The sequence below is a fragment of the Pseudophryne corroboree genome, chromosome 2, assembly GCF_028390025.1.
Source record: "Pseudophryne corroboree isolate aPseCor3 chromosome 2, aPseCor3.hap2, whole genome shotgun sequence".
NCBI classification, from domain to species: Eukaryota; Metazoa; Chordata; class Amphibia; order Anura; family Myobatrachidae; genus Pseudophryne; species Pseudophryne corroboree.
The window spans coordinates 810988134-811010247 of NC_086445.1; the positions used below are offsets into that span (position 1 = coordinate 810988134).

Genomic DNA, 22114 nt, shown 5'->3' on the forward strand with positions numbered 1-22114 from the left:
CGGGGGCACACTGCCTCAATAAATTGTCTAGTTCCCTGTGAACTAACGGCGGATACCGGACGCACGTCTAACACCAACATAGTTGTCAAGGCCTCAGTTATCCGCTTTGCAGCAGGATGACTGCTGTGATATTTCATCTTCCTCGCAAAGGACTGTTGAACAGTCAATTGCTTACTGGAAGTAGTACAAGTGGGCTTACGACTTCCCCTCTGGGATGACCATCGACTCCCAGCAGCAACAACAGCAGCGCCAGCAGCAGTAGGCGTTACACGCAAGGATGCATCGGAGGAATCCCAGGCAGGAGAGGAATCGTCAGAATTGCCAGTGACATGGCCTGCAGGACTATTGGCATTCCTGGGGAAGGAGGAAATTGACACTGAGGGAGTTGGTGGGGTGGTTTGCGTGAGCTTGGTTACAAGAGGAAGGGATTTACTGGTCAGTGGACTGCTTCCGCTGTCACCCAAAGTTTTTGAACTTGTCACTGACTTATTATGAATGCGCTGCAGGTGACGTATAAGGGAGGATGTTCCGAGGTGGTTAACGTCCTTACCCCTACTTATTACAGCTTGACAAAGGGAACACACGGCTTGACACCTGTTGTCCGCATTTCTGGTGAAATACCTCCACACCGAAGAGCTGATTTTTTTGGTATTTTCACCTGGCATGTCAACGGCCATATTCCTCCCACGGACAACAGGTGTCTCCCCGGGTGCCTGACTTAAACAAACCACCTCACCATCAGAATCCTCCTGGTCAATTTCCTCCCCAGCGCCAGCAACACCCATATCCTCCTCATCCTGGTGTACTTCAACACTGACATCTTCAATCTGACTATCAGGAACTGGACTGCGGGTGCTCCTTCCAGCACTTGCAGGGGGCGTGCAAATGGTGGAAGGCGCATGCTCTTCACGTCCAGTGTTGGGAAGGTCAGGCATCGCAACCGACACAATTGGACTCTCCTTGTGGATTTGGGATTTCGAAGAATGCACAGTTCTTTGCTGTGCTGCTTTTGCCAGCTTGAGTCTTTTCATTTTTCTAGCGAGAGGCTGAGTGCTTCCATCCTCATGTGAAGCTGAACCACTAGCCATGAACATAGGCCAGGGCCTCAGCCGTTCCTTGCCACTCCGTGTCGTAAATGGCATATTGGCAAGTTTACGCTTCTCCTCCGACAATTTTATTTTAGGTTTTGGAGTCCTTTTTTTTCTGATATTTGGTGTTTTGGATTTGACATGCTCTGTACTATGACATTGGGCATCGGCCTTGGCAGACGACGTTGCTGGCATTTCATCGTCTCGGCCATGACTAGTGGCAGCAGCTTCAGCACGAGGTGGAAGTGGATCTTGATCTTTCCCTAATTTTGGAACCTCAACATTTTTGTTCTCCATATTTTAATAGGCACAACTAAAAGGCACCTCAGGTAAACAATGGAGATGGATACTAGTATACAATTATGGACTGCCTGCCGAGTGCAGACACAGGTAGCCAAAGCCGTGAACTACCGTACTGTACTGTGTCTGCTGCTAATATAGACTGGTTGATAAAGAGATGTCTATGTAACTATGTATGTATAAAGAAGAAAGAAAAAAAAACCACGGTTAGGTGGTATACAATTATGGACGGACTGCCTGCCGAGTGCAGACACAGAGGTAGCCACAGCCGTGAACTACCGTACTGTACTGTGTCTGCTGCTAATAATATAGACTGGTTGATAAAGAGATGTCGTAGTAGTATGTATGTATAAAGAAGAAAGAAAAAAAAACCACGGTTAGGTGGTATACAATTATGGACGGACTGCCTGCCGAGTGCAGACACAGAGGTAGCCACAGCCGTGAACTACCGTACTGTACTGTGTCTGCTGCTAATATAGACTGGTTGATAAAGAGATGTCTATGTAACTATGTATGTATAAAGAAGAAAGAAAAAAAAACCACGGTTAGGTGGTATACAATTATGGACGGACTGCCTGCCGAGTGCAGACACAGAGGTAGCCACAGCCGTGAACTACCGTACTGTACTGTGTCTGCTGCTAATATAGACTGGTTGATAAAGAGATGTCGTAGTAGTATGTATGTATAAAGAAGAAAAAAAAACCACGGTTAGGTGGTATACAATTATGGACGGACTGCCTGCCGAGTGCAGACACAGAGGTAGCCACAGCCGTGAACTACCGTACTGTGTCTGCTGCGACTGGATGATAAATGATATAAAAAATATATATATATCACTACTGCAGCCGGACAGGTATATATTATATATTATATAATGACGGACCTGCTGGACACTGTCTGTCAGCAGAATGAGTTTTATTTTTATAGAATAAAAAAAACAACAACACACAAGTGAAGTCACACGACGAGTATTTAACTTTTTCAGGCAATCACAATATAAGTATACTACTAACTATACTGGTGGTCAGTGTGGTCAGGTCACTGGTCAGTCACACTGGCAGTGGCACTCCTGCAGCAAAAGTGTGCACTGTTTAATTTTAATATAATATTATGTACTCCTGGCTCCTGCTATAACCTATAACTGGCACTGCAGTGCTCCCCAGTCTCCCCCACAATTATAAGCTGTGTGAGCTGAGCAGTCAGACAGATATATAATATATATAGATGATGCAGCACACTGGGCTGAGCCTGAGCAGTGCACACAGATATGGTATGTGACTGAGTCACTGTGTGTATCGCTTTTTTCAGGCAGAGAACGGATATATTAAATAAACTGCACTGTCTGGTGGTCACTCACTATATAATATTATGTACTCCTGGCTCCTGCTATAACCTATAACTGGCACTGCAGTGCTCCCCAGTCTCCCCCACAATTATAAGCTGTGTGAGCTGAGCAGTCAGACAGATATATAATATATATAGATGATGCAGCACACTGGGCTGAGCCTGAGCAGTGCACACAGATATGGTATGTGACTGAGTCACTGTGTGTATCGCTTTTTTCAGGCAGAGAACGGATATATTAAATAAACTGCACTGTCTGGTGGTCACTCACTAGTAAACTCTCTGCACTCTCTACACTTCTACAGTACTCCTCCTAGTCCTAAGCTCCAGTAAATCTCTCTCTCTTATAATCTAAATGGAGAGGACGCCAGCCACGTCCTCTCCCTATCAATCTCAATGCACGTGTGAAAATGGCGGCGACGCGCGGCTCCTTATATAGAATCCGAGTCTCGCGATAGAATCCGAGCCTCGCGAGAATCCGACAGCGTCATGATGACGTTCGGGCGCGCTCGGGTTAACCGAGCAAGGCGGGAAGATCCGAGTCGCTCGGATCCGTGTAAAAAAAGCTGAAGTTCGGGCGGGTTCGGATTCCGAGGAACCGAACCCGCTCATCTCTAATACAACCTAAATATTATCAGCCCTAAAAGTCTGACAGTGTACATTAAATTAACAGTTGGAGGACTGAGACAGTGATCTATTCTGTTCCATTATTATTATGGCCCTGATCGTAGTACACTATGTCAACTAGAGAGCTAGAGTCCAAAATGTAGACAGAGTAACAATGTCTCCCCACTATGGTGTGATGTGGCATAGAGGCACTTACCTTGCACATAGTCTCTGAGGATCTCAGCTGTGAAAAGGTTCTGGATCGTGATGTGATGTCTTGCGATGTCGAATGTTGGCCCTCACATATGTTGATACATCAGATCTATTTTAAAGAACCTAATAAAATGTATGTTTTATTCACATAATTACTCTGACAACTTTGTCCTAATCTAAGAGTGCACCTAAAAAGAGTCTTCTTCTTTCTCTACTAGTGTTTGATGAAATGATACTCTTTGCCTCAGGGTGCACCACCAGTGTGATGACATATAGGGCAGTACCTTGGTACAGTATCTCTAAACTGGTTTTGTAAATATCTTCATCTTTATCCTTTTTGGCTGGTGCTGAATCATCCTGTTGCCATTTCCAGTTGTACTATACATCCCAGCATGCCCTGACCAATTTTGCCATCACAACCTACTGAAACTGAGGCAGGGCATGCTGGGAGGTAAAGCACAATGTAACTGAAGGGTTTCCGATTGCTCACCCCTGATCTAGACTGATTTACTATGACTGTGACTACCCTACCACCCCCCCCCCCCCCCCCGCCCCACCACCCCATGGTGTGATGTAGCATAGAGGCACTTACCTTGCACACAGTCTCTGAGGATCTCAGCTGTGAAAAGGTTCTGGATTGTGATGTCTTGCAATGTCAAATGTTGACCCTCACAGGAGTGGAGGTCATACAGCAGGCAAGACCTAAAGATAAAATGAGAAGAAGAAAAATGTTCTTAAATGGGATGCGAGGACGACACTTTCTAGGACATTATATGTCTCTATAGTGTATACCTAAAGGGATAGAAAAGGAGCTGGAGTTGCTATCCTCTATCTAGAACAGGGGTGGACAAAAGGCGGCTATCCAGCTACTGTGGTACTATACATCCCAGCATGCCCTGACCGATTTTGCCATCACAACCTACTGAAACTGAGGCAGGGCATGCTGGGAGGTAAAGCACAATGCAGCTGAAGGGCTTCTTATTGCTCACCCCTGATCTAGACAGATTAACAATGACTGATATTACCCTCCCCCTTGCAATGTAGGTAAACAAAGGTATCCAAAGCACTAGAGATGCTAAAAATCATTACTGTAGATGAGAGGTAATTTAAAAACTAAGCAAGGCCAGGGCTGTGTTTTTGTCCAAATAAAGTGGGCACAGGTTTTTTTGTTGTTAATATATATAAAAAGGACTAGGCCTTTAATTTTAATAACTTTCTACAACAGCAGGCCTGGCTTTTTTATTTAACTGCAGCAGGCTTGGGTTTGTTTGTTTTTTTATTAATTATAGCAGGCCTAGGTTGTTGTTGTTGTTGTTGTGTTTTTCATTTAACTACAGCAGGCCTGGGTTTTATTATTTTATTTATTTAATTACAGCAATCCTGGGTTTATTTATTTATTTAACTACCTCAGGCCTGGATAATTATTTTTTTAAATTAATTACAGCAGCCCTAGGTTTTTTTTAATACAACTAAAGCAGGGGGAGGGGGGTTATTCAACTAAAGCGGGCCTGGGGGTGGGGGGGGGGGAGTTATTCAACTAAAGTGGGCATGGGGGGGGAAGTTATTCAACTAAAGCAGGCCTGGAGGGTGTGTGTGTGGGGGGGGGTAATTCAAAGCAGGTCTGGGGGGTATTATCCAACTAAAGCAGGCCTAAGGGGGTATTCAACTAAAGCAGAGGTGGGGGGTGTATTCAAAGCAGGTCGGGGGGGGGGGGTATTCAACTAAAGCAGGCTGAGGGAGGGAGTTCATTAACTAAATAATTTTAATTAACTACAGCAGTACTAGTTTTTTTTTTTTTTATTCAACTAAAGCAGGCAAGGAGCCGGTGGAGGGGGGTTATTCAACTAAAGTGGGCCTGGGGATGGGGGGGAGGAGTTATTCAATTAAAGCAGGCCTGGGGGGAGGGGGGGCGTATTCAACTAAAGCAGAGGTGGGGGGATTATTCAAAGCAGCCTGGGGGGGGGGGGGGGTGTTATTCAACTAAAGCAGGCTGAGGGAGGGAGTGAGTTAATTAAAGCATGCCTGTTTTTTTTTTTTTTTTTTATTTAAACAGACAGTCCTAATGCTTTTCTGTTATTATTAAACAAAGCATGGAGCTTTTTTTTATTACAACATGCATAAGTAACACAGTGTGAAAGTTTGCATTTTTTACTTATGCAGGATGGAACAGCTCAGGTCCTCTCTGTCCAAGGCTTCCTTCCAGTGACCCAGTCAGTACAGCAGGCACGGCAGGCACTTCTGTAAAAAGAGGGCAGATGATATTGGTAGCAAAGCAGCCAGGCAGAAAGAGGCAGAGCGGCTGGTGGCGGCGGAATCCCCTCAGCAATGTGGACCGCGGGTGACGTCAGATGCCAATTCGGGCGTGCAAGTCACACCACCAGCCCAGAAAGCACCAAGCCTCCCATCACCCTGACACCCAGTGACGCTGCCTTGGATGGTGGTTACTAAATACCACCCCATCCTGCTGCTATTGGCTGGGTGGCGTTAACTACTACCTCCTTGGGAAAAGCTGTAGTGCCATTCGCCCGGCGGAGTCTGTGTTCCCCTGCCCATGCACCCAGTCCTCTGTACCGGGAATCGGTAAGCAGGGATGGCGTATGTCTGCACACTGACTGCAGTGATTGTATACTGCACACACAGTAACTAACTTTCTCTAACGTCCTAGTGGATGCTGGGGACTCCGAAAGGACCATGGGGAATAGCGGCTCCGCAGGAGACTGGGCACAAAGTAAAAGCTTTAGGACTAGCTGGTGTGCACTGGCTCCTCCCCCTATGACCCTCCTCCAAGCCTCAGTTAAGATTTTGTGCCCGAACGAGAAGGGTGCAATCTAGGTGGCTCTCCTGAGCTGCTTAGAGTAAAAGTTTAAATAGGTTTTTTTTATTTTCAGTGAGACCTGCTGGCAACAGGCTCACTGCATCGAGGGACTAAGGGGAGAAGAAGCGAACTCACCTGCGTGCAGAGTGGATTGGGCTTCTTAGGCTACTGGACATTAGCTCCAGAGGGACGATCACAGGCCCAGCCATGGATGGGTCCCGGAGCCGCGCCGCCGGCCCCCTTACAGAGCCAGAAGAGTGAAGAGGTCCGGAAAATCGGCGGCAGAAGACGTCCTGTCTTCAATAAGGTAGCGCACAGCACCGCAGCTGTGCGCCATTGCTCTCAGCACACTTCACACTCTGGTCACTGAGGGTGCAGGGCGCTGGGGGGGGGGCGCCCTGGGACGCAATGAAAATACCTTAAATGGCTAAAAATACATCACATATAGCTCCTGGGCTATATGGATGTATTTAACCCCTGCCAGTTTTCCACAAAAAAGCGGGAGAAAGGCCGCCGAAAAAGGGGCGGAGCCTATCTCCTCAGCACACAAGCGCCATTTTTTCCTCACAGCTCCGTTGGAGGAAGGCTCCCTGACTCTCCCCTGCAGTCCTGCACAACAGAAACAGGGTAAAACAAGAGAGGGGGGGCACTAAATTGGCATATTAATATATACAGCAGCTATATTAGGGAAAAACACTTATATAAGGTTATCCCTATATATATATAGCGCTCTGGTGTGTGCTGGCAAACTCTCCCTCTGTCTCCCCAAAGGGCTAGTGGGGTCCTGTCCTCTATCAGAGCATTCCCTGTGTGTGTGCTGTGTGTCGGTACGCTGTGTCGACATGTATGAGGAGGAAAATGGTGTGGAGGCGGAGCAATTGCCTGTGTTAGTGATGTCACCCCCTAGGGAGTCGACACCTGACTGGATGGTCTTATGGAAAGAATTACGTGATAGTGTCGGCACTTTACAAAAGACTGTTGACGACATGAGACAGCCGGCAAATCAGTTAATACCTGTACAGGCGTCTCAAACACCGTCAGGGGCTATAAAACGCCCGTTACCTCAGGTCGATACAGACACTGACACGGACACTGACTCCAGTGTCGACGGTGAGGAAACAAACGTATTTTCCAGTAGGGCCACACGTTACATGATCACGGCAATGAAGGAGGTTTTGAACATTTCTGATACTACAAGTACCACAAAAAAGGGTATTATGTGGGGTGTGAAAAAACTACCCGTAGTTTTTCCTGAATCAGATGAATTAAATGAGGTGTGTGATGAAGCGTGGGTTTCCCCCGATAAAAAACTGCTAATTTCTAAAAAATTATTGGCATTATACCCTTTCCCACCAGAGGTTAGGGCGCGTTGGGAAACACCCCCTAGCGTAGATAAGGCGCTCACACGCTTATCAAAACAAGTGGCGTTACCGTCCCCTGATACGGCCGCCCTCAAGGAACCAGCTGATAGGAAGCTGGAAAATATCCTTAAAAGTATATACACACATACTGGTATTATACTGCGACCAGCAATCGCCTCAGCCTGGATGTGCAGTGCTGGGGTGGCTTGGTCGGATTCCCTGACTGAAAATATTGATACCCTGGACAGGGACAATATATTATTGACTATAGAGCATTTAAAGGATGCATTTCTATATATGCGAGATGCACAGAGGGATATTTGCACTCTGGCATCAAGAGTAAGTGCGATGTCCATTTCTGCCAGAAGAGGATTATGGACGCGACAGTGGTCAGGGGATGCGGATTCCAAACGGCATATGGAAGTATTGCCGTATAAAGGGGAGGAGTTATTTGGGGTCGGTCTATCGGACCTGGTGGCCACGGCAACGGCTGGAAAATCCACCTTTTTACCCCAAGTCACCTCGCAGCAGAAAAAGATCAGGCTCGGTCCTTTCGTCCCCATAAGGGCAAGCGGGCAAAAGGCCACTCATATCTGCCCCGGGGCAGAGGAAGGGGAAAAAGACTGCAGCAAACAGCCTCTTCCCACGAACAGAAGCCCTCCCCCGCTTCTGCCAAGTCCTCAGCATGACGCTGGGGCCTTACAAGCGGACTCAGGCACGGTGGGGGCCCGTCTTAAGAATTTCAGCGCGCAGTGGGCACACTCGCAAGTGGACCCCTGGATCCTGCAGGTAGTATCTCAGGGGTACAAATTGGAATTCGAGACGTCTCCCCCTCGCCGGTTCCTGAAGTCTGCTTTACCAACGTCTCCCCCCGACAGGGAGGCGGTATTGGAAGCCATTCACAAGCTGTATTCCCAGCAGGTGATAATCAAGGTACCCCTCCTACAACAGGGAAAGGGGTATTATTCCACGCTGTTTGTGGTACCGAAGCCGGACGGCTCGGTGAGACCCATTTTAAATCTGAAATCCTTGAACACTTACATAAAAAGGTTCAAGTTCAAGATGGAGTCACTCAGAGCAGTGATAGCGAACCTGGAAGAAGGGGACTATATGGTGTCTCTGGACATCAAGGATGCTTACCTCCATGTCCCAATTTGCCCTTCTCACCAAGGGTACCTCAGGTTTGTGGTACAGAACTGTCACTATCAGTTTCAGACGCTGCCGTTTGGATTGTCCACGGCACCCCGGGTCTTTACCAAGGTAATGGCCGAAATGATGATTCTTCTTCGAAGAAAAGGCGTCTTAATTATCCCTTACTTGGACGATCTCCTGATAAGGGCAAGGTCCAGAGAACAGTTAGAGGTCGGAGTAGCACTATCTCAAGTAGTACTACGACAGCACGGATGGATTCTAAATATTCCAAAATCACAGCTGATTCCGACGACACGTCTGCTGTTCCTAGGGATGATTCTGGACACAGTACAGAAAAAGGTGTTTCTCCCGGAGGAGAAAGCCAAGGAGTTATCCGACCTAGTCAGGAACCTCCTAAGACCAGGCCAAGTGTCAGTACATCAATGCACAAGGGTCCTGGGAAAGATGGTGGCTTCTTACGAAGCGATTCCATTCGGCAGATTCCACGCAAGAACTTTTCAGTGGGATCTGCTGGACAAATGGTCCGGATCGCATCTTCAAATGCATCAGCGGATAACCCTGTCTCCAAGGACAAGGGTGTCTCTCCTGTGGTGGTTACAGAGTGCTCATCTCCTAGAGGGCCGCAGATTCGGCATTCAGGATTGGGTCCTGGTGACCACGGATGCCAGCCTGAGAGGCTGGGGAGCAGTCACACAGGGAAGAAATTTCCAGGGCTTGTGGTCAAGCATGGAAACGTCACTTCACATAAATATCCTGGAACTAAGGGCCATTTACAATGCCCTAAGTCAGGCAAGACCTCTGCTTCAGGGTCAGCCGGTGTTGATCCAGTCGGACAACATCACGGCAGTCGCCCACGTAAACAGACAGGGCGGCACAAGAAGCAGGAGGGCAATGATGGAAGTGGCAAGGATTCTTCGCTGGGAGGAGAATCATGTGATAGCACTGTCAGCAGTGTTCATTCCGGGAGTGGACAACTGGGAAGCAGACTTCCTCAGCAGACACGATCTTCACCCGGGGGAGTGGGGTCTTCACCCAGAAGTCTTCCACATGATTGTGAACCGTTGGGAAAAACCAAAGGTGGACATGATGGCGTCCCGCCTCAACAAAAAACTGGACAGATATTGCGCCAGGTCAAGGGACCCTCAGGCAATAGCTGTGGACGCTCTGGTAACACCGTGGGTGTACCAGTCAGTGTATGTGTTCCCTCCTCTTCCTCTCATACCAAAAGTACTGAGAATCATAAGAAGGAGAGGAGTAAAGACTATACTCGTGGCTCCGGATTGGCCAAGAAGGACTTGGTACCCGGAAATTCAAGAGATGCTCACGGAAGACCCGTGGCCTCTACCTCTAAGAAAGGACCTGCTCCAGCAGGGACCATGTCTGTTCCAAGACTTACCGCGGCTGCGTTTGACGGCATGGCGGTTGAACGCCGGATCCTGAAGGAAAAAGGCATTCCGGATGAAGTCATCCCTACCCTGATCAAAGCCAGGAAGGATGTAACCATACAACATTATCACCGTATTTGGCGTAAATATGTTGCGTGGTGCGAGGCCAGGAAGGCCCCTACAGAAAAATTTCAACTGGGTCGTTTCCTGCATTTCCTGCAAACAGGACTGTCTATGGGCCTCAAATTAGGGTCCATTAAGGTTCAAATTTCGGCCCTGTCAATATTCTTCCAAAAAAAACTGGCTTCTGTTCCTGAAGTTCAGACGTTTGTCAAGGGAGTACTGCATATACAGCCTCCTTTTGTGCCTCCAGTGGCACCTTGGGATCTCAATGTAGTTTTGGGATTCCTAAAATCACATTGGTTTGAACCACTCACCACTGTGGACTTAAAATATCTCACATGGAAAGTGGTAATGCTGTTAGCCCTGGCTTCAGCCAGGCGTGTCTCAGAATTGGCGGCTTTATCCTATAAAAGCCCTTACCTAATTTTTCATACGGACAGGGCAGAATTGAGGACTCGTCCTCAATTTCTTCCTAAGGTGGTTTCAGCATTTCACTTAAACCAGCCTATTGTGGTGCCTGCGGCTACTAGGGACTTGGAGGTTTCCAAGTTGCTGGACGTAGTCAGGGCCCTGAAAATATATGTTTCCAGGACGGCTGGAGTCAGAAAATCTGATTCGCTGTTTATCCTGTATGCACCCAGCAAGCTGGGTGCTCCTGTTTCTAAGCAGACGATTGCTCGTTGGATTTGTAGTACAATTCAGCTTGCACATTCTGTGGCAGGCCTGCCACAGCCAAAATCTGTAAAAGCCCATTCCACACGGAAAGTGGGCTCATCTTGGGCGGCTGCCCGAGGGGTCTCGGCTTTACAACTTTGCCGAGCAGCTACTTGGTCAGGGGCAAACACGTTTGCTAAATTCTACAAATTTGATACCCTGGCTGAGGAGGACCTGGAGTTCTCTCATTCGGTGCTGCAGAGTCATCCGCACTCTCCCGCCCGTTTGGGAGCTTTGGTATAATCCCCATGGTCCTTTCGGAGTCCCCAGCATCCACTAGGACGTTAGAGAAAATAAGAATTTACTTACCGATAATTCTATTTCTCATAGTCCGTAGTGGATGCTGGGCGCCCATCCCAAGTGCGGATTGTCTGCATTACTTGTACATAGTTATTGTTACAAAAATCGGGTTATTGTTGTTGTGAGCCATCTTTTCAGAGGCTCCTTCTGTTATCATGCTGTTAACTGGGTTCAGATCACAAGTTGTACGGTGTGATTGGTGTGGCTGGTATGAGTCTTACCCGGGATTCAAAATCCTTCCTTATTGTGTACGCTCGTCCGGGCACAGTATCCTAACTGAGGCTTGGAGGAGGGTCATAGGGGGAGGAGCCAGTGCACACCAGCTAGTCCTAAAGCTTTTACTTTGTGCCCAGTCTCCTGCGGAGCCGCTATTCCCCATGGTCCTTTCGGAGTCCCCAGCATCCACTACGGACTATGAGAAATAGAATTATCGGTAAGTAAATTCTTATTTTATGGTTAAAATAAAACATGCCTGTGCCGGGTAGTACTGTACACACACACACACCTTCTGCCGGGTCTCCACAGCACCCAGGGCACACACCCCACTCTCCCTGCCTTAGTTACACCTCTGCTAGCACCAAAGTGGTGAAGCATTTGAGGTTGCTCCTTTCAAATTATTGTTGATGGGTGGGCTATGGTTGCAGAAAAGCTAAACAACCTGATTGGTCCTCACACTGGGGCTGTAACGGCTGAGCACAAGGAATACAGCTGCATGGGGCAGTTCTCATGGCACTATGAAGGGAAAAGAGCAGATCACCAAGGTGTTAAGAACATCTTGCAACAAAATTAAGAAGCTTTAGCCATAACATTTGTGTTTGACAATGTTGGCATTTACAATTCTGTATTTCTGGAGCTGAGCCAGGATGCATGGAATCAGTATGATATCCTGGCTGTCGGGTGTCTGGATTCCAGCGTTGGTATCCTGACCGGTGGGATCCCGACAGCCAGCAATGTGATTGCCTCCTGGATACGGGGCTAAATGAAACAGGATGAAATAATAAGACACATAAGCAGTAGTTGGAATATGAGTTCACAAGAATACAGCATAAACTTTCTGCACTGTCTCTTTATTTACATTCTAAAACAAATCCTGTAATGACCATTCTGCAACATGTAATATATTTACAAAATGGAGCAGTACAGGCACCTGTACCTCAGGTGATTCATAGACATATGCACCAATCGCACTCGCATCTCCACTTGTCTCTGAATGGTTGTAACTTATAGGCCCTACACACTGGCTGATCCGCCGCCAAGCTGCCCGACGGGGTGGGGGTGGGGGGGGAGTGACGTTTCTTCACTCCCCCCGTCACCCGGCTGCATTGAAGTGCAGGCAAATATGGACAAGATCGTCCATATTGGCCTGCATGTACAGCCGACGGGGGACCAGCGATGAACGAGCGCGGGGCCGCGCATCGTTCATCGCTGGAGCCTCCACACTGCACGATATGAACGTTATCTCGTTAATTAATGAACGAGATCGTTCATATCGTGCAGTCATGTCGGCCAGTGTGTAGGGCTCTTTAGTGCCAACTGGGCGCTTGCATGTAAGATAATGTTCTCAGGGTGTGCCTTGGGCTTGTATGTGGGATTGTGGGTTATACAGCTCTGTGCGTACACAGAGATCTGGCTGATAGTAATGACTGCTACTTCTGTAAGCAGATTGATGAGAGCACTGCGCCATAGAGATATGGGGGAATATCTCATTTACTTACATACACACAATGCTACCAAGCTTGCAGTTGACTTGCATACATCTGTGTTTCAAACGTACCGTCTTTACTGTGCGTATGGCCAGGACATCTGCTAGTGTACATAGCGGGTTATTCAGGTTTGTTAGCAGACCAAAAAAGCAAAGTAATGGGCAAAACCAAGTTGCACTGCAGGTGGGGCAGATGTAACATGTGCTGAGAGATTTCCATTTAGGCCCATAATACGGGAAAAAAGAGAAAGAATGCTCTGCGTTCCAAGAATCACTATATATGGCTAATTTTGTGCAGTCTATCAGGAAGAATAATTGACTCAGTGAAACTCAGTATGAAAAAAGATTTTATCAAAAGATTAACATACAGTGCAACGAACAAATGTGTAGCAGTTAAAAAGACACAATTAGCAACTAGTTGATTGGCAATTTACACTGTTACTATATCTATGTTTGGCAGAGATATGTATATTAGTATAACATGCAGTTAAAACTGGGTATATAAAAAAAATATATAAAAAGAGCTCTCTCAGGAAAAATGTATAATTATACCACTGGCGTCCCAGTGTATTTACTCATAAGAGTATCCCGCAGATAACTTCACAGTTGTTAGTATGGTTAAAGAGGCATGCAAACAATTTATAGTTACCCCCGTGCTGGTTCCTGAGTTAGATACAGGGTCCTGTAGGCAATTGCACGAGGTGTGAAAAATACAATGAGGTTGCTGCCTCTACAGCATTTAAGGGTCTATTTACTAAGCCTTGGGTGGAGATAAAGTGGAGGGAGATGAAGTACCAGCCAATGAGATCCTGTCATTTTTCAAACCCAGCCTGTGACATGGCAGTTAGGAGGTGATTGGCTGTTCCTTTATCTCCATGCACTTTATCTCCATCTGAGGCTTAGTAAATAGACCCTTTAGAGAACAGACCCGCTGGAAGACTGGGTGCGTGTTTGTATTTTGGTGGATGATGCCTGCTGAGATAGCCGCCGATAATGATGTACAAGGGACCTCACAGCGGGGGTCCGAGAGAATTCGGCTGGCGGCATCGGTGGATGGCAGAGCAAATTAACCACAGGTGGCCAGCGTGGTTTAAACCTCACAGCGGGGATTAGTGAGAATCCGGCTGGCGGCAGCGGTGGATATCCGTGAAGCTGTGCCGCGGATGGCCGGCGTGCCTGGGACCTTGCAGCAGAGGTTAGGCAGTATACAGCTGGCCGGCAACGGTGTCAGTTCTCAACCAAATAGCGGTGGACGGCAGTGGGGTTGCGCCGCGGATAGCTGGCGTGGCTGGGACGTCACAGCGAAGGTTAGGCAGTGTAGTGCTGGCCAGCAGCGGTGTCAGTTCTTAGCGTGGTGCAAAAACTGTGAACACAAAGAGCTGATCTGCATTTCGGTGGAGTCCACTTGTAAAAGCGCAGGTGAAGGAAGTGGGCGTCAACGCGTTTCATCTCCTAGGAACCGGAGACTTCCTCAAGACGAATTCCTCCCTGCTGCTGGCTTTGTAATTTATACCTGAGTAATTACTTAAATCAGATCTGGTGTGTCAAATACTTCTCAAGTGATCATTTAACGCTAAATAAAACAATTCAGCAATAGTAGACAGATTAAGATTAATACAAAACATACTTAGTTGGAAGTACACTGAGTCAATTATATATAGCCTTCTAATCAAATGACAGAAGAAAAATCTGTATCATTAACCCGATCAAAACTTAATTAAAACAAGATAGAGGGTATTCACATTTTAATTATCCCTAAATTAAGTCTGTATGTTTCAAAGATAGAAAAAATAGAAAAAATTACCTCAATTTTCTACACCAAGTCAAATTACCATTATAAAGACACATGATGTTATCTGTTTATCTATTTTCTTACATTTAATACTATCGTATTCCATTTATTTATTCATTATATCTATTCCTAATCCGTTCTTTCTTCGTATAGTAGAATCATAATACGGGAAGAAGTACGTTTGTAAACAGGTAATATGTGAACAAGGGAATGACAACTTCATAATACCGACATGGCTGTGATGCTAATTAAAGCAATCTAATTATGCCAGCAATATAACATGAAACATTGGCCCTCATTCCGAGTTGTTCGCTCGCTAGCCGCTTTTCGCAGCAGTGCAAACGCTAAGCCGCCGCCCTCTGGGAGTGAATCTTAGCAAAATTGCGAACTAAGTATTCGCAATATTATGAAAAGATTTTTATTTGCAGCTTCTGAGTAGCTCCAGACTTACTCTTCCAGTTCGATCAGTTAAGTGCTTGTCGTTCCTGGTTTGACGTCACAAACACACCCAGCGTTCGCCCAGACACTCCCCCGTTTCTTCAGCCACTCCCGCGTTTTTCCCAGAAACGGCAGCGTTTTTTCACACACTCCCATAAAACGGCCAGTTTCCGCCCAGAAACACCCACTTCCTGTCAATCACACTACGATCACCAGAACGAAGAAAAAACCTCGTAATGCCGTGAGTAAAATACCAAACTTCTTAGCAAATTTACTTGGCGCAGCCGCAATACGAACATTGTGCATGCGCAGTTAGCGGAAAAACGCACCGATGCGAAGGAAAATAACGAGCGAACAACTCGGAATGAGGGCCATGGTGCTTTATAACATTGTTAATACTTACACTGCCGACACGGTTACAATGCTCTAACTAGCATTACAACTGTGTCATAGTGATGATATTGGCATTCTCCTGTTCACGTATAGTTTAGAATCATATTGACTGCCAACAAACTGTATCTGTTCCCATTTTTGTATGTGATTATTCTTCTCAATACAGATTTATTTCTGTGTTACAAATTGAAGACAGCCTGGTACACAAACCTAATGGTTAATGCCACTGAAAATATTAGCTGTAATCAGATTAAAACTAAGAAGATTTGACTCTATTGTAAACAGTGGCAGACAGCACAGAATGTATAGCTCCCGAAACTTTTAATTGCATTGGAGGAAACAGGTGAGATACAATTTCCATGGCTTGTCTACTAAATTAGTTGTATGCTTTTGTCTTGTCCCTTAGGAAAAAGAAAAATGGAAGTATTTAGGGCAGCACTTATGTGTAATGGCTAGCATTAGTGCCTCAAAGCAAAGTACTGAGGTCTTGGGTACGATCCACCATGGCCCTAACTATGTGGAGTTTATTTGTTCTCTCCATGCTTGCATGGGTTTCACCTTGGTGCTTCGGCTTCCTCCGTACTCCAAAAATGTGGAATATGAATTAGCATTGAGGTTCTGTCGTATAATAGGGTAGTAAAACTGCTTCATATTTGCTCCTGTCCCATAGAAATATAGGAGGTCATTCCGAGTTGTTCGCTCGCTAGCAGATTTTAGCAGCATTGTACACGCTAGGCCGCCGCCCTCTGGAAGTGTATTTTAGCTTAGCAGAATTGCGAACGAAAGATTAGCAGAATTGCGAATAGAAAATTCTTAGCAGTTTCTGTGTAGCTCGAGACTTACTCCTACACTGCGATCAGCTCAGGCCGTTTTGTTCCTGGTTTGACGTCACAAACACGCCCTGCGTTCGGCCAGCCACTCCCCCGTTTCTCCAGACACTCCCGCGTTTTATGCTGGCACGCCTGCGTTTTTCCACACACTCCCAGAAAACGGCCAATTTCCGCCCAGAAACACCCACTTCCTGTCAATCACTTCAACGATGGAAATTCTTCGGTCGGACGTGAGTAAATCTACTAAGTTTTGTGCTAAAATACTTAGCGCATGCGCACTGCGTACCATGCGCATTTTCGCCTTAATCGCTCCGTTGCGAAAATCGGCAACGAGCGAACAACTCGGAATGACCCCCCATGTTAGACCTACTGTGATATCCAGAAATGCACACAGCTGCATATTGTGCAAGGTTCCAACATGTAAATTGTATTTCATAGAATATAATCTTTGTCACTACTCAGGCTATACATATATCTAGGTGGAAAAACAACATATTCTAATTTGCTCATCTGACTTTGCACTTGTTGCCTATCACAGGTGCATTGTTCCTGTTTTTAATCAGATTAATTTACTACATTTTTAATAGACCACTAACTGACCTAATAATAGGGATCAGTGGTATCTAGAAAATGGTTAACAGATTATGGACATTGGTGGTCATTCCGAGTTGATCGCACGTAGCAACTTTTTACTGCTCATGCGATCAACTTGGTGCCGCCTATGGAGGAGTGTATATTAGCATAGCAGAGCTGCGATCGCTTGTGCAGCCCTGCTATGCTAAAAAAGTTTCCTGTAAAACAAGACCAGGGTCAGATCTACTTACCCAGTGCGACAGATCCAGCGATGAAGGTCCCTGCTGTGATGTAAGACATGCGCCCTCCAAACGCCTGGACATGCCTGCGTTTTCCTTACCACGCCCGGGAAACAGTGAGTAGATGCCCCGATCCTCCTTCCCACTGTCAATCTTCTTGCGATCGGGCCTGCGATCACTTTCTTTGGTCCTGGCATCGTTGCCCGGCAACAGCCGTCGCTGGGCAACGAAGCGCATGCGCAATGCGGGTGCCACGCAGCCGCAGTTCCGACCCGTTCGCAGCGAGGACCCCCACTGTGTATATTGGGCCTGTTGGCGGGGAGGAATTCGAATGTTTTTTTTCCCTACTAGGAGGAATTCGAATGTTTTCTCCCTACGCAGGCTCCTGAGCCAGATGTATGCTGGTACTGCAGATACCAGAGTTATGCACATTGCAGTCACATCTCCTTTTAGGACTATAAACGGGTAACATAGCATTCCTATGTAGGCAATCTGGGCAACTGTGGGAAATGCAGAGCTGGATGCAATCTTAAATATGCCTGTTTCCAGGAGTATCATTTGCAGCAAGCATAGACTTGTGCATAAAACGGAATAGAAAACTTAGTGGGACAAGTGGAGCAATGATTCATACAACTCTGCATATTAGCCAACACAGACATTTATTTCTGTGAATGCACCAATGTCATCTTTGCATCAGACCCATTGTCTTCAGGAAACATTACCCATTTTCAAAAACGCTATGAATACTGATGGGCAGCTTATAATTATTACTATTATTATTAGTGTGCCTCAAAAATCTGCAGAACCGTGGGGGTAATAGACAACAAGTAAGCAAAAGTCTGAGAACCCAGATGGCATCATTGGCATGAGAAAACTGAACTAGATTTTGACTAAAATCTGACATTTTTACATTTTTGACTAACATCTAAAACCCATAATTTTTTTGTTGTTGTAATTCCTCCACTAATTAATTTCAAATAAAGAATTTGTGTATGCTATATTACTATATATTATAGGCAATTTTATTTGTTGGTTTCTTTATATCCTAAATATTTGCTTTTTATTATATTGAGCTTTTTATCTAGCTGATACATTGTATTTTAATTGATCCATGTACTTTCAACTTAAACAATTTATGTTATTGCACAAAGCACTTTGTGTGGACTTTATGGAATTCGTTTTGCACACATGCAATCCATGAATTTGCATGTTTTGTGTACTGTACTACTCAAAGCCGGCCCTAACCAATGTGGTGCCCCCTAGCAGATGATCACCACCAAGCTAGTGTTTATATGCACCAAATATCACAGCACAGCACCTTTCACCCAGCACTCCTAACAAGAGCAGCACCCCTCTCCCAGCACTACGTCCCTCACCAAGCACCGTTCTTACAGCACAGCATCCCTCATCCAGCTCCCCTCTCCCATCACAGCACTCCTCACCTATAACAGCACTCATCACCCATCACTCACAGTACAGGCTGACAGTACTTAGGGGTCTATTTACTAAGCCTTGGACAGAGATAAAGTACCAGCCAATCAGCTCCTAACTTCCATATCACAGGCTGGGTTTGAAAAATGAAAGTTAGGAAGCGATTGGCTGGTACTTTAGCTCCTACACTTCACCTCAGTCTAAAGGCTTAGTAAATGCACCCCTTAAACTCTTAAGAAATTTTGTCTCATTCTGTGCGCAGCTGTTGCTACAGTGTAGCTGTGAGGTGTGACCAGGGCCAAACTGGCCATCTGGCAGTTGTGGAAAATGGCAGAAGGGCTGATGGCAATATGGTCTTGTCTGGCCAGGCTTGCTGAGGGAGATGAGAGTGGCAGCTGTGTGGATTTGGTGCAAGGCCAGTAATTGATTACTGTTAGCACACAGTTGGCAGCCAAGCAGGAGCAGCTGTGGCAGAGACTCCTGATTGGCTGAAGATCTGCAAGCTATGATTGGCTCGCAACCAGTGCCAAATTCAAAATGCCACCAGTGCGGTCTTTCCATGGCCGCCTGCTGGTGCACCAGGTGTAAATAGCTGGCAGCCGGGCACCAAATCCACACCTGCTGATTGTGCACCAGGGGAGGTGAGTAGCTGCTGGAGGGACACGGGGAGGTAAGAGGCTGCTTAGGTACACACAAGGAGGTTTAGATGCTGCAGGTGGGCATAATGTGCAAGGGGCATCACGGCATTATAATGTTATAAGGTGTATTATTACTGTGGCATAATGTGTAAGGGGCATAAAGTGTAAGGGGCACAAGAATTGCGTAGCATAATGTGTTATAAGGGGCACTACTTCTACGTGGCATCATTGTAAATGGCATTAATGTATGGAATAATTTGTAAGGGACATTACTGTGTGTGTCATGATGTGTAAGAGACATTTGTGGCATACTGGAATGTTAGTAGACAAGAGATATTGGAAAGTTCCAAAAGCCTTTTAATTCTTATCAGTGAGTGGGGGAGTTTTATGGCCCCAACCAGTTACTTGCAGACCCTGCCACATGTAAGAGGTTAGGACAGGAAGTGTAGGGGGTTTTAGTAGAAGGAACAAAGCACAGGACAGTGCAGTGTGAGCTGAGGACTGAGGATGGAATGCACAGGCTAAGTGTCCAGGAGAAACGCAGGCTGGGGACTGTGGAACAAGAATGGCACTCCACAGTCCCTGGCATGATGGAAAGAAGAGCAGCGTGTGGGTGTTGCTATGAAGAGAGGGAGAGCCCATATCTGCAGTGTGGCAGGAGAGCCAGCAGCTTCAGTGAGAGATGGAGAGTGCAGTGTGAGAGCCACAGTATGCAGAGTACAGTGGAAGGAACCAGGAACAAAGGACCTTCCGGGGTACCCAAGAAGCAGGACGGGAGGTATGAGTCTGCGGGATAGGACGAGCTGGGTGAGTGGTAGGAACCACGTTTGGCGGAAGGCCCCCAGTAACGTGTACATGAGATCCCGTTTAGATGGAGCCCCTAGCGAATGGGGGAGAGCACACTAAAATGAATTTCAGTTTGCGAAAGCCGCACTACTGATTCCCAGAGACTGCGCTGGTATGTACTGTACTGTAATGATGTCACATCACTGTAAATGCTGTTATTGCCCGTGAAGCAAATGAAAGGAGATGTAACTTGATGTAACCCATATGAATATTGCGCTGGAGAGGAGAACAAGGAGTTAAATGTTACTGTCGTGATAACCCTGTCTGAACTGTGAATAAACTGCTTGCTTATGTGATAACATGGCCTGGCGAGACAATGCTTTTTTAAAATCACTGATGGGCTATCACAACTTGGCGTCCGCGAACAGGATCGGTACCGAAGATTTATTTGACAATTTGGGGAAAACTTTATTGGGAGGGGCCCATGAAAGCCACCTATCTCTTTTGACCCAGCGAACTGGGGGAGACAAGGGCCGGCACGGGCAGGTTCTAAGTGTTTGGCACAATTGCCAGAAGATGTTGGAACATTCATGATCATCTGTGACCCAGGACTGTAATTCACAGGAAATAGGCAGCAGTATATGTGATTTGTATTTCATGTGATGTTTTGCATGCCATGTTTTTCTGCTCATGTGATTGTTATATTGTGTGTTTGCATGCCATGTTTTTTGCTCATGTGATTGTTATATTGTGTATGATGTATACTTCAATTATGCTTGTTTATTGTGTGTTATGTTTTGACCTTGCTGTAGAGTATAAGAGACTGTTCCTTGCTAGACTTTTTGCAAGCTCATAGTTAATTAGTTATATTGCGTGGGGACACGCAAGATTTTAGCAGGGGTGTATGTGGCATACTGGAATGTTAGTAGACAAGAGATATTGGAAAGTTCCAAAAGCCTTTTAATTCTTATCAGTGAGTGGGGGAGTTTTATGGCCCCAACCAGTTACTTGCAGACCCTGCCACATGTAAGAGGTTAGGACAGGAAGTGTAGGGGGTTTTAGTAGAAGGAACAAAGCACAGGACAGTGCAGTGTGAGCTGAGGACTGAGGATGGAAGGCACAGGCTAAGTGTCCAGGAGAAACGCAGGCTGGGGACTGTGGAACAAGAATGGCACTCCACAGTCCCTGGCATGATGGAAAGAAGAGCAGCGTGTGGGTGTTGCTATGAAGAGAGGGAGAGCCCATATCTGCAGTGTGACAGGAGAGCCAGCAGCTTCAGTGAGAGATGGAGAGTGCAGTGTGAGAGCCACAGTATGCAGAGTACAGTGGAAGGAACCAGGAACAAAGGACCTTCCGGGGTACCCAAGAAGCAGGACGGGAGGTGTGAGTCTGCGGGATAGGACGAGCTGGGTGAGTGGTAGGAACCACGTTTGGCGGAAGGCCCCCAGTAACGTGTACATGAGATCCCGTTTAGATGGAGCCCCTAGCGAATGGGGGAGAGCACACTAAAATGAATTTCAGTTTGCGAAAGCCGCACTACTGATTCCCAGAGACTGCGCTGGTATGTACTGTACTGTAATGATGTCACATCACTGTAAATGCTGTTATTGCCCGTGAAGCAAATGAAAGGAGATGTAACTTGATGTAACCCATATGAATATTGCGCTGGAGAGGAGAACAAGGAGTTAAATGTTACTGTCGTGATAACCCTGTCTGAACTGTGAATAAACTGCTTGCTTATGTGATGACATGGCCTGGCGTGACAATGCTTTTTAAAATGACTGATGGACAGGCCCCTCCCCGGCTATCACAACTTACTGTGTGGCATAATGTATAAAATACATTATTACGGGGGCGTGGCCTAGCTGCTGCTGTAAGTGGAAGTGTCTCA

The 22114-nt window shown here is 46.4% G+C and overlaps 1 long non-coding RNA gene across 1 annotated transcript in view; it reads right to left on the reverse strand.

The window, feature by feature from the left end:
* Positions 1 to 22114, reverse strand: part of LOC135049790 (uncharacterized) — a 216161-nt gene that overhangs the window by 14664 nt on the left and 179383 nt on the right. Inside the window, exons 2-4 of the long non-coding RNA XR_010241472.1 lie at positions 5704 to 5789; positions 4144 to 4253; positions 3556 to 3674 (exon numbers count right to left, since the gene is read on the reverse strand). This is a non-coding gene — a long non-coding RNA (uncharacterized LOC135049790). The remainder of the gene's footprint in view (positions 1 to 3555; positions 3675 to 4143; positions 4254 to 5703; positions 5790 to 22114) is intronic.